General features: G+C 43.5%; 1 protein-coding gene across 1 annotated transcript in view; it reads right to left on the bottom strand.

Annotated features, from left to right (window-relative positions):
* nrp2b (neuropilin 2b) overlaps positions 1 to 12,500 on the bottom strand; it is a gene marked incomplete at both ends in the record, with an annotated part of 184,158 nt that overhangs the window by 153,412 nt on the left and 18,246 nt on the right. The gene's annotated exons all lie outside the window — the stretch shown is intronic.

Here is a 12,500-nt window from a genome sequence, read left to right as displayed (position 1 = left end):
CACACACACACACACACAGTGAGGAAGCCATTGAGATAGCAGAGATAGTGCGGCAGAGCGGATCCACTTGTCAGCAGCTATAAGTCAGTGCCATGCCAGACACAATGCCAGCCTTTCACTGCCATAGCTGCACAGTGACAAAGATGGGACACCCATATATATCAATGACACCCAACAGCATAACACACTGCTGCACACAACTCTATTGTATTAGCTCTATAGAGCTCAGTGTCCACCACTCTGACTGTCCTGTTTGATGGACTGCAGTGGAGTGAGAGCTGAAACTCTCCACTGTATTAGATCTGTTGTGAGGCGTCAGTTAATCCATCATGGTGGACATAAGCACTATCTGTGTTAAGCATTATATCTCTTCACTCCCAAAATAGTCACACTTTGTGACTATTGTAGTAGGACACAGCAAGCTATATATATATATATATATATAAATATATAAATATATATATATATATATATATATATAAATATATAAATATATATATATATATATATATATATATATATATATATATATATATATATATATATATATATATATATATATATATATATAAATATATAAATATATATATATATATATATATATATATATATATATATATATATAAATATATAAATATATATATATATATATATATATATATATATATATATATATATATATATATATATATATATACATAAAATCCGTCCTTGTCTATAACTGTGTTAACCTACAGTATATATATCAGTCAGGCTCTAGAGCAGTGGTTCTCAAACTTTTTCACATCAAGGACCCCTAAACTGACACAAATTAGACCACAGACCCCCATCTGATAAGATGTTGTCCAGGGTCCCCGATCTGATGAGAGTTTCGCTTTTACATGTTTTACAGAAAGTGTTTGAAACCCATGACCAAAATAGTCATTTATTCTGTCATTGTGTTACTTATGGATGGAATTATAGTGAAAATAAATTATTCCCCTTTTTGCTGGGGACCCCCTGGAACGCCCTCGAGGACCTCTGGGGGTCCCCGGACCCCACTTTGAGAAGCACTGCTCACTCAGTAAAGCTGTTCTGTAAGTTGCTGGTCTATCTGTGCCAGCAGCCACCCCGCTGTGTCATGGCGTTATTTATTGCCACTGTGTTGAGAGGGGTGACATAGCCAAGTCAAACTACTCAGCAGAATACAACATGTATACTTCTATAAATAGCCTGGCTACTGTAAACCTACTCTGAGACACGGGACACACACGCACACACAGCATAAACACTTTATCAAGCACTCTCTCTTAAGCAAATTCATTCTGCAGTGCAACTAGACACAAAGTCAAACAAACACACTCTCATATACTAAGAATACTGTAAAATAGTCCTACTGTAAATGTCTGGTGACCTGGTGAAAGCAGTAACGGGTAGGCATCCGTGAAATTGTACAAATCAAGATCTCATATATATATACATATATATATATATATATATATATATATATATATATATATATACTGTACTGTATACTGTACTGTAGCTACTGTAACTATGCCTCTGTATCAACTTACTGTAGCTACTGTAACTATGCCTCTGTATCAACTTACTGTAGCAACTGTAGCTACTGTAACTATGCCTCTGTATCAACTTACTGTAGCTACTGTAACTATGCCTCTGTATCAACTTACTGTAGCTACTGTAACTATGCCTAGTCTGTATCAACTTACTGTAGCAACTGTAGCTACTGTAACTATGCCTCTGTATCAACTTACTGTAGCAACTGTAGCTACTGTAACTATGCCTCTGTATCAACTTACTGTAGCAACTGTAGCTACTGTAACTATGCCTCTGTATCAACTTACTGTAGCAACTGTAGCTACTGTAACTATGCCTCTGTATCAACTTACTGTAGCTACTGTAACTATGCCTCTGTATCAACTTACTGTAGCTACTGCTACTATGCCTCTGTATCAACTTACTGTAGCTACTGTAACTATGCCTCTGTATCAACTTACTGTAGCTACTGTAACTATGCCTAGTCTGTATCAACTTACTGTAGCTACTGTAACTATGCCTCTGTATCAACTTACTGTAGCTACTGTAACTATGCCTCTGTATCAACTTACTGTAGCTACTGTAACTATGCCTCTGTATCAACTTACTGTAGCTACTGTAACTATGCCTCTGTATCACCTTACTGTACTGTAGCTACTGTAACATGCCTCTGTATCAACTTACTGTAGCTACTGTAACTATGCCTCTGTATCAACTTACTGTAGCTACTGTAACTATTAGGGGTGGGGGAAAAAATCGATTAACTTAAGTATCGCGATTTTTAATGTCACGATTTTTTTTTTTTTTTTTTTTTTTACTTTTTCAGAACATAAAGAAAACAAAACAAGAACAGGAAAAAAGAAAAGAAAAAACATATATACATACATTCAACATTACAATGCTACAAAATGTCAAAATGTGCTTACAAATCGATTAAAAAAAAATATATATATATATATATATACTGTGCAAAGGATCCCAAAGAAACTCAAATACCGCTTTTAGCCTGATCAAAATAGGTCAGGAACGGGTCCCAAATAACGGAAAATTTCCTTAGAGAATTTGACCTCTGGACCTCGGCGCTATTACGGGCCTTAACCGCAAAAAAACGTGCCTTGCGCCTGTTTCGGCAAGATAGCAATAGGCTTTAGGCTGCCAAATGCGCTTTAGGCCGAATGGGCGTGGCGCAGTCCCAAAGTGGGCGTGTCGGCGCTAAATACCAGCCTAGTGATATCTTGGGACCTGGCCTACATTTAGCGCTTTGCGCTTTTGAAAAGCAGGCCTATTCTGTTCCTTCACTGCTTCTTCTCTGTCACCCTTCTCTCTCTCTCTCTCTGAGTTCCCAGCATGCATTGTGTTTCTTCATTTCGCTACTAAATAGCCACCAAATGAGCCAAAATAGATATAAAAGGTAGTTCTAAATTAATGTGTAATGGTAACACAGCCTGCCATTGTCAACATTTCAATATTGGACCAAATAAAACATCGAAATGAAAACACCACCCTATGTGAAACATATATGTCCTCCTGGGCCTATATATACCCCTTGTCGAGTTAACGTGATTTAGAGAAGTAACAGCGGAACGCGCTTCGGAACGCGCTTCTAATGGCATCTGCTATACTGTGATGTCCCTCCAATAACTTGGCCCTATTTCACATTTAGTTTTACAATAAAAACACATTTATGCAATGACTTGACATAATGTAGGGTATATTTATGTGCATCATCCTTCCTGCAGCAGGCGAGAGAAAATGATATCTTTCTGGACAAACTTTCACCAATCTAATAGGCTATATTTTTCTAGCTGATGCATAGAACATTATTTTCACTTTGATCTTGCTATAGTGTAGCGTATTTACATGCTTGCAGTAGGCTATTTAAACTGCAGTTAGATTGGTTTGAGAAGCATCATAATATGGAATAATAGCCGATATATGGAGACAGACGGGATGAAGGGAGGTGGGGGGGGGGGGATCAGAGGCTTGGGTTTCATCTGGTTTTGCGGGACCAGTGGAATTGGAGCTAAAAAGGCAAGCGTGCCATTCGTTTATTGCACTTATCCAATGAGCATGACAGTGCATAATTTTACGCCTAAAAGGCGTGGTTGTAATGCTTTGGGCTGCATCTAGCGCCAGCACGACGATATCAAGTGCGCCTGTCCACGCCCACTGCTTTGATCTGCGCCTGCCGCTCGGCCTAGAAACTGCGCCGATGCAACGATAGGGCCAGTCTCTCCATACGTATAACTGAGATCATGTCTGTCAGCCACAGCTGAAAAGAAGGTGGAGAGGAGGACTTCCATTCCTTCAAAATTAGTTTCTTGGCAACTGTCATTCCCTGTGTCAGAGATTGCTGCACGGCCGTTGGGAGGAGCAAAGAGGACTCCGAGCAGCCAAAGATGGCGAGTTCCGCCTCCAGTTGGAGGGTTATTTTGTAGGCCTTAGAGTACCAGTCAAATATTTTGGCCCAGAATCCTGATAGTGAAGGGCAAAACCAAAAAGCATGGGACAGTGTGCCCTCCGACACCCGACACCTATCACATAGTGGTGAGACCGAAGGATATATCTTGTGTAACCTATGCTTGGAGTAATGAAGACGGCGAGCAACTTTAAATTGGATAAGTTGATGTCTACTATTAATTGAACAGAGCTGGACCACAGACAGACTCCTGTCCCATATGATTTCAGACAGATCCACACCAAGTTCAATGTCACGATTTTTTGAATCGATCTTTTATTCCAGAATCGATAATCGCAAAAAAAAAGAAAAAAAAAAAAGAATTGGGTGCCCACAGTCAGGCCACTCACTGAACAGCAGGCCAGGCGCCGCCTACTGGTTTACTAGTGGTTTTATTACTTTATTAGTTAGTCTGAAGTAATAATTACACTTCAGGGTTAAAGTGGGTGCATCTCATTGTAAAATTGGACTTGGCCCAAATTGGGCTTCAAACGGACACATTTCACGCCCGTCGGCCCATATCGGCCTGGCCTGCTTGGTATCTAATGCCCGGCCTGAATTATGATCCCAGTCCGCCCCTGTTTTTAACTATATCGCCCAGCCCTACTCATGATATAATATACAGTCTCTAGTGTATGATTCAACTTTTCCCATGTTCTAATCTAGTGTTAAAGGCCCAATCCGTCAAAACTCACTATTACTGACGCCGGTGGCCGTTAGTGTAACTGAAGGCAGCGTGTGAACGAGCTGACGCGCGGGCACCATACTCGCACGCACACAAGCAGTTGCCTGGCAACAGCAGAGCTGTTCGTTGCTTTGTAACGTTAACTCATAAAAGTCACTTGAAAACGGCAACCTGGACAATTTATCGGTCAGATCAGCCTCGAGATGCCCAGGAAGGATTCTGGATGAATTAGGGGACGTTATTGTGGCATGTTTGGTCGTGTTTTGGCTTGCGTTGGCTGCGGGCAAGTCGATACTCATGTTAGCAAAAGCCAGGAAATAGCCTGCTCCCCCCTGTATGTACGGTAATGCCTGGAGTTGACCAAACTGAACAATCAAACAATGTTTCATAAGCATAACAGTAACGTTAGGCATATTTAGGACTGTTAAATTCATTATCCACACAAGACGGTAACGTTATTAGTGGGGCTGGTGGTAATTTCTATAAATGTAAATTAATATTAGTTAGCCGCGATTAGCATCAAGCTAACATTACTAGTATGTGCAGTCCCACTGCAGTCAGAGCCTGCTGGCTGCGGGAAGTGGACGGATACTCATGTTAGCACAAGCCAGGAAATAGCCTGCTCCCCCTGTATGTACGGTAGCCTACCGTCAAACAATGTACCGTAAGCATAACAGACAGTAGGCTAACGTTAGGCATATTTCCGACTGTTAGATTCATTATCAACACAAGACAGTAACGTTATTAGTGGGGCTGGTGGTAATTTCTATAAATATAGCTAAATCTATTAGTTAGCCGCGTATAGCATCAAGCTAACCAATCACCACCGCAGCTAAATGCAGTCAAACAATAATGTTCCATGACCATAAGCATAACGGTAGTAACGTTAGGGTTGCATTACTTCACACAAGAAGGTAATGTTAGCAGAGTTTCTGACCAGGTGGTCAGATACTTGTACTACGGAGTGACAGTAAAAATCTTGAATCTTGAAAATCCATTAGCAAGCAGCTAACGTTATCTGGTCAAAACCACATTACACTAGCTACAAGCAGCAAGTTCCCTTCATGAACCGAAAACACAGTCCTGACTCTAGTTTCCCCCCGATGTCGGTCACATTGCTGCTGTCTGGCCAGACGGGCTTCATTAGATAAATATTTATTTATTTAGTCTGGACTTTTTCTGGAGTCTGTGTTTGTTGTTTCCTTTAGCTAGCAGCTAGCGACGAGCGTAACGTTAAAAGCTACTTCAGCCATTTCCTGTTAGCGTCTAGGACAAGAGACAAGCTCGACGTGAACGCGCGAGACATCACATCCTCTAGCTGTGGCGGGAGATGCTATCCACTTCGAAACTGCGGTTTTCCATGTATCTTCTGAACGGCTGGTCGGAGAGAAACGCCCCTGGTCGCCATGTTTAAGTGACGTCAAGGCGCATTCACTCAGTGCCAATAATAAACACTTTGTGCACATTTATTTCTCGCCAAAACCAACGGAATGGGCCTTTAAAAAGCAAACAAACTGAAAAAAGGAAAAAAAGAAAAAAGAAACAAAAATCGCAATAAATCGTAATATCGAATCGCAATAATCGTAGAATCGCAATACTTAAGAATCGCAATATATATCGAATCGGCACCCAAGTATCGTGATAGTATCAAATCGGGAGATAAGTGAATCGCCACAGCCCTAGTAACTATGCCTCTGTATCAACTTACTGTACTGTAGCTACTGTAACTATGCCTCTGTATCAACGTATCTAGTATGATGTCAGCTCTCAGTATGCGCCATTGCATCTTATAAAACACTGTAACATCTATTTATCTTCGAATAAGATGCATCCCCTGCCCATTGTGCAAGTGGAATTCTCTTCCTCTCATGAGATATTAAAATATATTAAATCAAGTAGCCAAATCTCTGACTCAAGGACTCTTCTGAACAGAATCACAGAATCTGCACTTCTATTATCTGTAAAAAAAAGAAAAGAATGAAAACTGATGTTGGCCCACTTGTTTCCCAAAACACCAGTCCCTGTCACATATTCAAAAGCAGATACTCTAGCATGCATGGATCCAAAAATGCAAATGGATATAGACACATTTTTGTATACAGTATAGACTGCCAATTATGTACACTTGCACACACACACACACACACACACACCCACACACACACCCCCACACACACACACACACACACACACACACACACACACACACACACACACACACACACACACACACACACACACACACACACACACACACACACACAGAATGACTGACACTTTGGCATCAATTTCTGGACCCCACCTCACACTGTCTGCGAACAATTACTGATCACTTAGTGTGTGTGTGTTTGTGTGTGTGTGTGTGTGTGTGTGTGTGTGTGTGTCTCTCTCTCTCTCTCTCTCTCTCTCTATCTCTCAGTGTCTCTCTCACTCTCCCTCTCTGCTCCCTCTCTCCCTCATGCTGTAAACCATCTAGTCCAGTCTATCTCCTCCTATCTGGTTGCAGTCTCCCTGGTGACATCCAGTAATACAGGAGTAGAGTTACGAGTCCTATGTAACCCAGCCAGACCAGTTACATCTCAACACCACCTGGATTAGTGTTTAACCAGTCAGGAATCTCACAGCAGCCAAGGCCAAACACCACTTTTAGCCCACTGGTTAGCTAACTATGTATGGAGGAAAATGTGAGATACCAGAAGGATACCAGAGGTGAATAATCTGGAGTTTTATTAAATCTGATTCTTTAACCCCTTTAGATTGGGATGAGAAATGTTTTGTTGGTTGTTGTTGGGATAGGTCAGAAAAAGACAAGAGTAGCCTACACATATGTTTTCATTCGAGTTGGTTGCAGGAGAAGATTGGAGGAAAGCTAGTGAAGCCCTATTGCTTTTTAGATGACCCCATGACTCATTCCTACCTGCATGCCTTCCTCCACTCTCACCTATAGCTTCAGACACTTCCTCCACTCTCACCTATAGCTTCAGACACAACCTCCACTCTCACCTATAGCTTCAGACACAACCTCCACTCTCACCTATAGCTTCCAGACACTTCCTCCACTCTCACCTATAGCTTCCAGACACTTCCTCCACTCTCACCTATAGCTTCAGACACTTCCTCCACTCTCACCTATAGCTTCCAGACACTTCCTCCACTCTCACCTATAGCTTCCAGACACGTCCTCCACTCTCACCTATAGCTTCAGACACTTCCTCCACTCTCACCTATAGCTTGACACATCCTCCACTCTCACCTATAGCTTCAGACACATCCTCCACTCTCACCTATAGCTTCAGACACTTCCTCCACTCTCACCTATAGCTTCAGACACATCCTCCACTCTCACCTATAGCTTCAGACACTTCCTCCACTCTCACCTATAGCTTCAGACACTTCCTCCACTCTCACCTATAGCTTCAGACACTTCCTCCACTCTCACCTATAGCTTCAGACACTTCCTCCACTCTCACCTATAGCTTCAGACACTTCCTCCACTCTCACCTATAGCTTCAGACACTTCCTCCACTCTCACCTATAGCTTCAGACACTTCCTCCACTCTCACCTATAGCTTCAGACACTTCCTCCACTCTCACCTATAGCTTCAGACACTTCCTCCACTCTCACCTATAGCTTCAGACACTTCCTCCACTCTCACCTATAGCTTCAGACACATCCTCCACTCTCACCTATAGCTTCAGACACATCCTCCACTCTCACCTATAGCTTCAGACACTTCCTCCACTCTCACCTATAGCTTCAGACACATCCTCAACTCTCACCTATAGCTTCAGACACATCCTCCACTCTCACCTATAGCTTCAGACACATCCTCCACTCTCACCTATAGCTTCAGACACATCCTCCACTCTCACCTATAGCTTCAGACACTTCCTCCACTCTCACCTATAGCTTCCAGACACTTCCTCCACTCTCACCTATAGCTTCAGACACTTCCTCCACTCTCACCTATAGCTTCAGACACTTCCTCCACTCTCACCTATAGCTTCAGACACTTCCTCCACTCTCACCTATAGCTTCAGACACATCCTCCACTCTCACCTATAGCTTCAGACACTTCCTCCACTCTCACCTATAGCTTCAGACACTTCCTCCACTCTCACCTATAGCTTCAGACACTTCCTCCTCTCTCACCTATAGCTTCAGACACTTCCTCCACTCTCACCTATAGCTTCAGACACATCCTCCACTCTCACCTATAGCTTCAGACACATCCTCCACTCTCACCTATAGCTTCAGACACATCCTCCACTCTCACCTATAGCTTCAGACACTTCCTCCACTCTCACCTAGCTTCCAGACACTTCCTCCACTCTCACCTATAGCTTCAGACACTTCCTCCACTCTCACCTATAGCTTCAGACACTTCCTCCACTCTCACCTATAGCTTCAGACACATCCTCCACTCTCACCTATAGCTTCCAGACACTTCCTCCACTCTCACCTAGCTTCCAGACACTTCCTCCACTCTCACCTATAGCTTCAGACACTTCCTCCACTCTCACCTATAGCTTCAGACACTTCCTCCACTCTCACCTATAGCTTCAGACACTTCCTCCACTCTCACCTATAGCTTCCAGACACGTCCTCCACTCTCACCTATAGCTTCAGACACTTCCTCCACTCTCACCTATAGCTTCAGACACTTCCTCCACTCTCACCTATAGCTTCCAGACACTTCCTCCACTCTCACCTATAGCTTCAGACACTTCCTCCACTCTCACCTATAGCTTCAGACACTTCCTCCACTCTCACCTATAGCTTCCAGACACATCCTCCACTCTCACCTATAGCTTCAGACATTTCCTCCACTCTCACCTATAGCTTCAGACACATCCTCCACTCTCACCTATAGCTTCAGACACATCCTCCACTCTCACCTATAGCTTCAGACACTTCCTCCACTCTCACCTATAGCTTCAGACACTTCCTCCACTCTCACCTATAGCTTCAGACACTTCCTCCACTCTCACCTATAGCTTCAGACACTTCCTCCACTCTCACCTATAGCTTCAGACACTTCCTCCACTCTCACCTATAGCTTCAGACACTTCCTCCACTCTCACCTATAGCTTCAGACACTTCCTCCACTCTCACCTATAGCTTCAGACACATCCTCCACTCTCACCTATAGCTTCAGACACTTCCTCCACTCTCACCTATAGCTTCAGACACTTCCTCCACTCTCACCTATAGCTTCAGACACTTCCTCCTCTCTCACCTATAGCTTCAGACACTTCCTCCACTCTCACCTATAGCTTCAGACACATCCTCCACTCTCACCTATAGCTTCAGACACATCCTCCACTCTCACCTATAGCTTCAGACACATCCTCCACTCTCACCTATAGCTTCAGACACTTCCTCCACTCTCACCTATAGCTTCAGACACATCCTCCACTCTCACCTATAGCTTCAGACACATCCTCCACTCTCACCTATAGCTTCAGACACATCCTCCACTCTCACCTATAGCTTCCAGACACTTCCTCCACTCTCACCTAGCTTCCAGACACTTCCTCCACTCTCACCTATAGCTTCAGACACTTCCTCCACTCTCACCTATAGCTTCAGACACTTCCTCCACTCTCACCTATAGCTTCAGACACTTCCTCCACTCTCACCTATAGCTTCAGACATTTCCTCCACTCTCACCTATAGCTTCAGACACATCCTCCACTCTCACCTATAGCTTCAGACACTTCCTCCACTCTCACCTATAGCTTCAGACACTTCCTCCACTCTCACCTATAGCTTCAGACACTTCCTCCACTCTCACCTATAGCTTCAGACACATCCTCCACTCTCACCTATAGCTTCAGACACTTCCTCCACTCTCACCTATAGCTTCAGACACTTCCTCCACTCTCACCTATAGCTTCAGACACTTCCTCCACTCTCACCTATAGCTTCAGACACTTCCTCCACTCTCAGACACTTCCTCCACTCTCACCTATAGCTTCAGACACTTCCTCCACTCTCAGACACTTCCTCCACTCTCACCTATAGCTTCAGACACTTCCTCCACTCTCAGACACTTCCTCCACTCTCACCTATAGCTTCAGACACTTCCTCCACTCTCAGACACTTCCTCCACTCTCACCTATAGCTTCAGACACTTCCTCCACTCTCACCTATAGCTTCAGACACTTCCTCCACTCTCACCTATAGCTTCAGACACTTCCTCCACTCTCACCTATAGCTTCAGACACTTCCTCCACTCTCAGACACTTCCTCCACTCTCACCTATAGCTTCAGACACTTCCTCCACTCTCACCTATAGCTTCAGACACTTCCTCCACTCTCACCTATAGCTTCAGACACATCCTCCACTCTCACCTATAGCTTCAGACACTTCCTCCACTCTCACCTATAGCTTCAGACACTTCCTCCACTCTCACCTATAGCTTCAGACACTTCCTCCACTCTCACCTATAGCTTCAGACACTTCCTCCACTCTCACCTATAGCTTCAGACACTTCCTCCACTCTCACCTATAGCTTCAGACACTTCCTCCACTCTCACCTATAGCTTCAGACACTTCCTCCACTCTCACCTATAGCTTCAGACACTTCCTCCACTCTCACCTATAGCTTCAGACACTTCCTCCACTCTCACCTATAGCTTCCAGACACTTCCTCCACTCTCACCTATAGCTTCAGACACATCTGCAACCAAGCAACTATTAGATGTATTTGCTTGCACCCATGCATCATTCATTGGTTACAATAATCAACAGATTCTCATGCCATTTTGGTGACATCTTTCGTGCTAATTGTATTGGTCACTTTGTGGTGTTTTTGCACTTTGCACTTCCAAGAAATAACATGTATGTTCTGTTGATCTGTTGACAACGTTTGGGTTTCCGGAGCTCTTTTCTTTGTCGGTTTAGCCATTGTGGCTATCTCTTTCATGAATTGGAAATTGAATTGTGAATAGGTGTGATTCAAACAGTAACCAAATGACATTTATATGTCATTTATATCACATTTATACTTCTTCTACCCTTTCTTTTCTCACTACGGCGTGTTTTATCATCTCCTCTCCTCTCCTCTCCTCTCCTCTGGCAGGCAGCCTACACTGCCACCAGAATTGCTCATCTACTCAACATGCTCAACAGTGATGACCTACAACTCAGAGAAATGGCCCGTGCCTCACTCTTTCTACACCTGCAGCGTCGCAAGATACCACTGAGGAGAACGAGCCACAATTCCTGGGATTCAAAAGAAAAGAAGTGATGCTGACCCACACTATATCCTACACCCAACCCCCCGAGACAAAGAGACAATAGCACATATCCTAAACGGCTGCAGCCAATACAAAGGACTTTACATAAGCAGGCACGACCGCCTGGTGGATCTGGTGTCAAACAGCATCAGAGAAGTACAGGACAATACAACACAAATGCACAAACACAGCACTGTCAAACTGGACTGGTTCAATCACAACACCACCGACAACAACACACTGCACAATATCCCAAATACCCCAGACATTGTTTTCATCAATGAAAGCAGAAAGTCAGTCACCATCATTGAAATAGCCTGCTCTTTTGATCTGTACATGGACACCTGCTTCACAACCAAACTCATGAAATATCAGCCCTTGGTAGAATATATATTACAACTCTAGGCTACAGCTGCCAACTCATTGTGCTTGTGTTTGGGAGTCTGGGGCATGTCCACAAACTCCTGCTCCGTGGACTGCAACTAGGCAGGCTGCTAAAGCCTGATGCAAAATAAGTCATCATCTTGCTGCAATGTCTTTTCCTGTGATTAAGAAGTACATGTATCAGTGTC

This window comes from Poromitra crassiceps, assembly GCF_964638095.1.
Source record: "Poromitra crassiceps genome assembly, chromosome: 6".
Classification (NCBI taxonomy): Eukaryota; Metazoa; Chordata; class Actinopteri; order Beryciformes; family Melamphaidae; genus Poromitra; species Poromitra crassiceps.
Note: the sequence above shows the minus strand (reverse complement) of the source record. Positions and strands in the feature narration are given on the sequence as shown.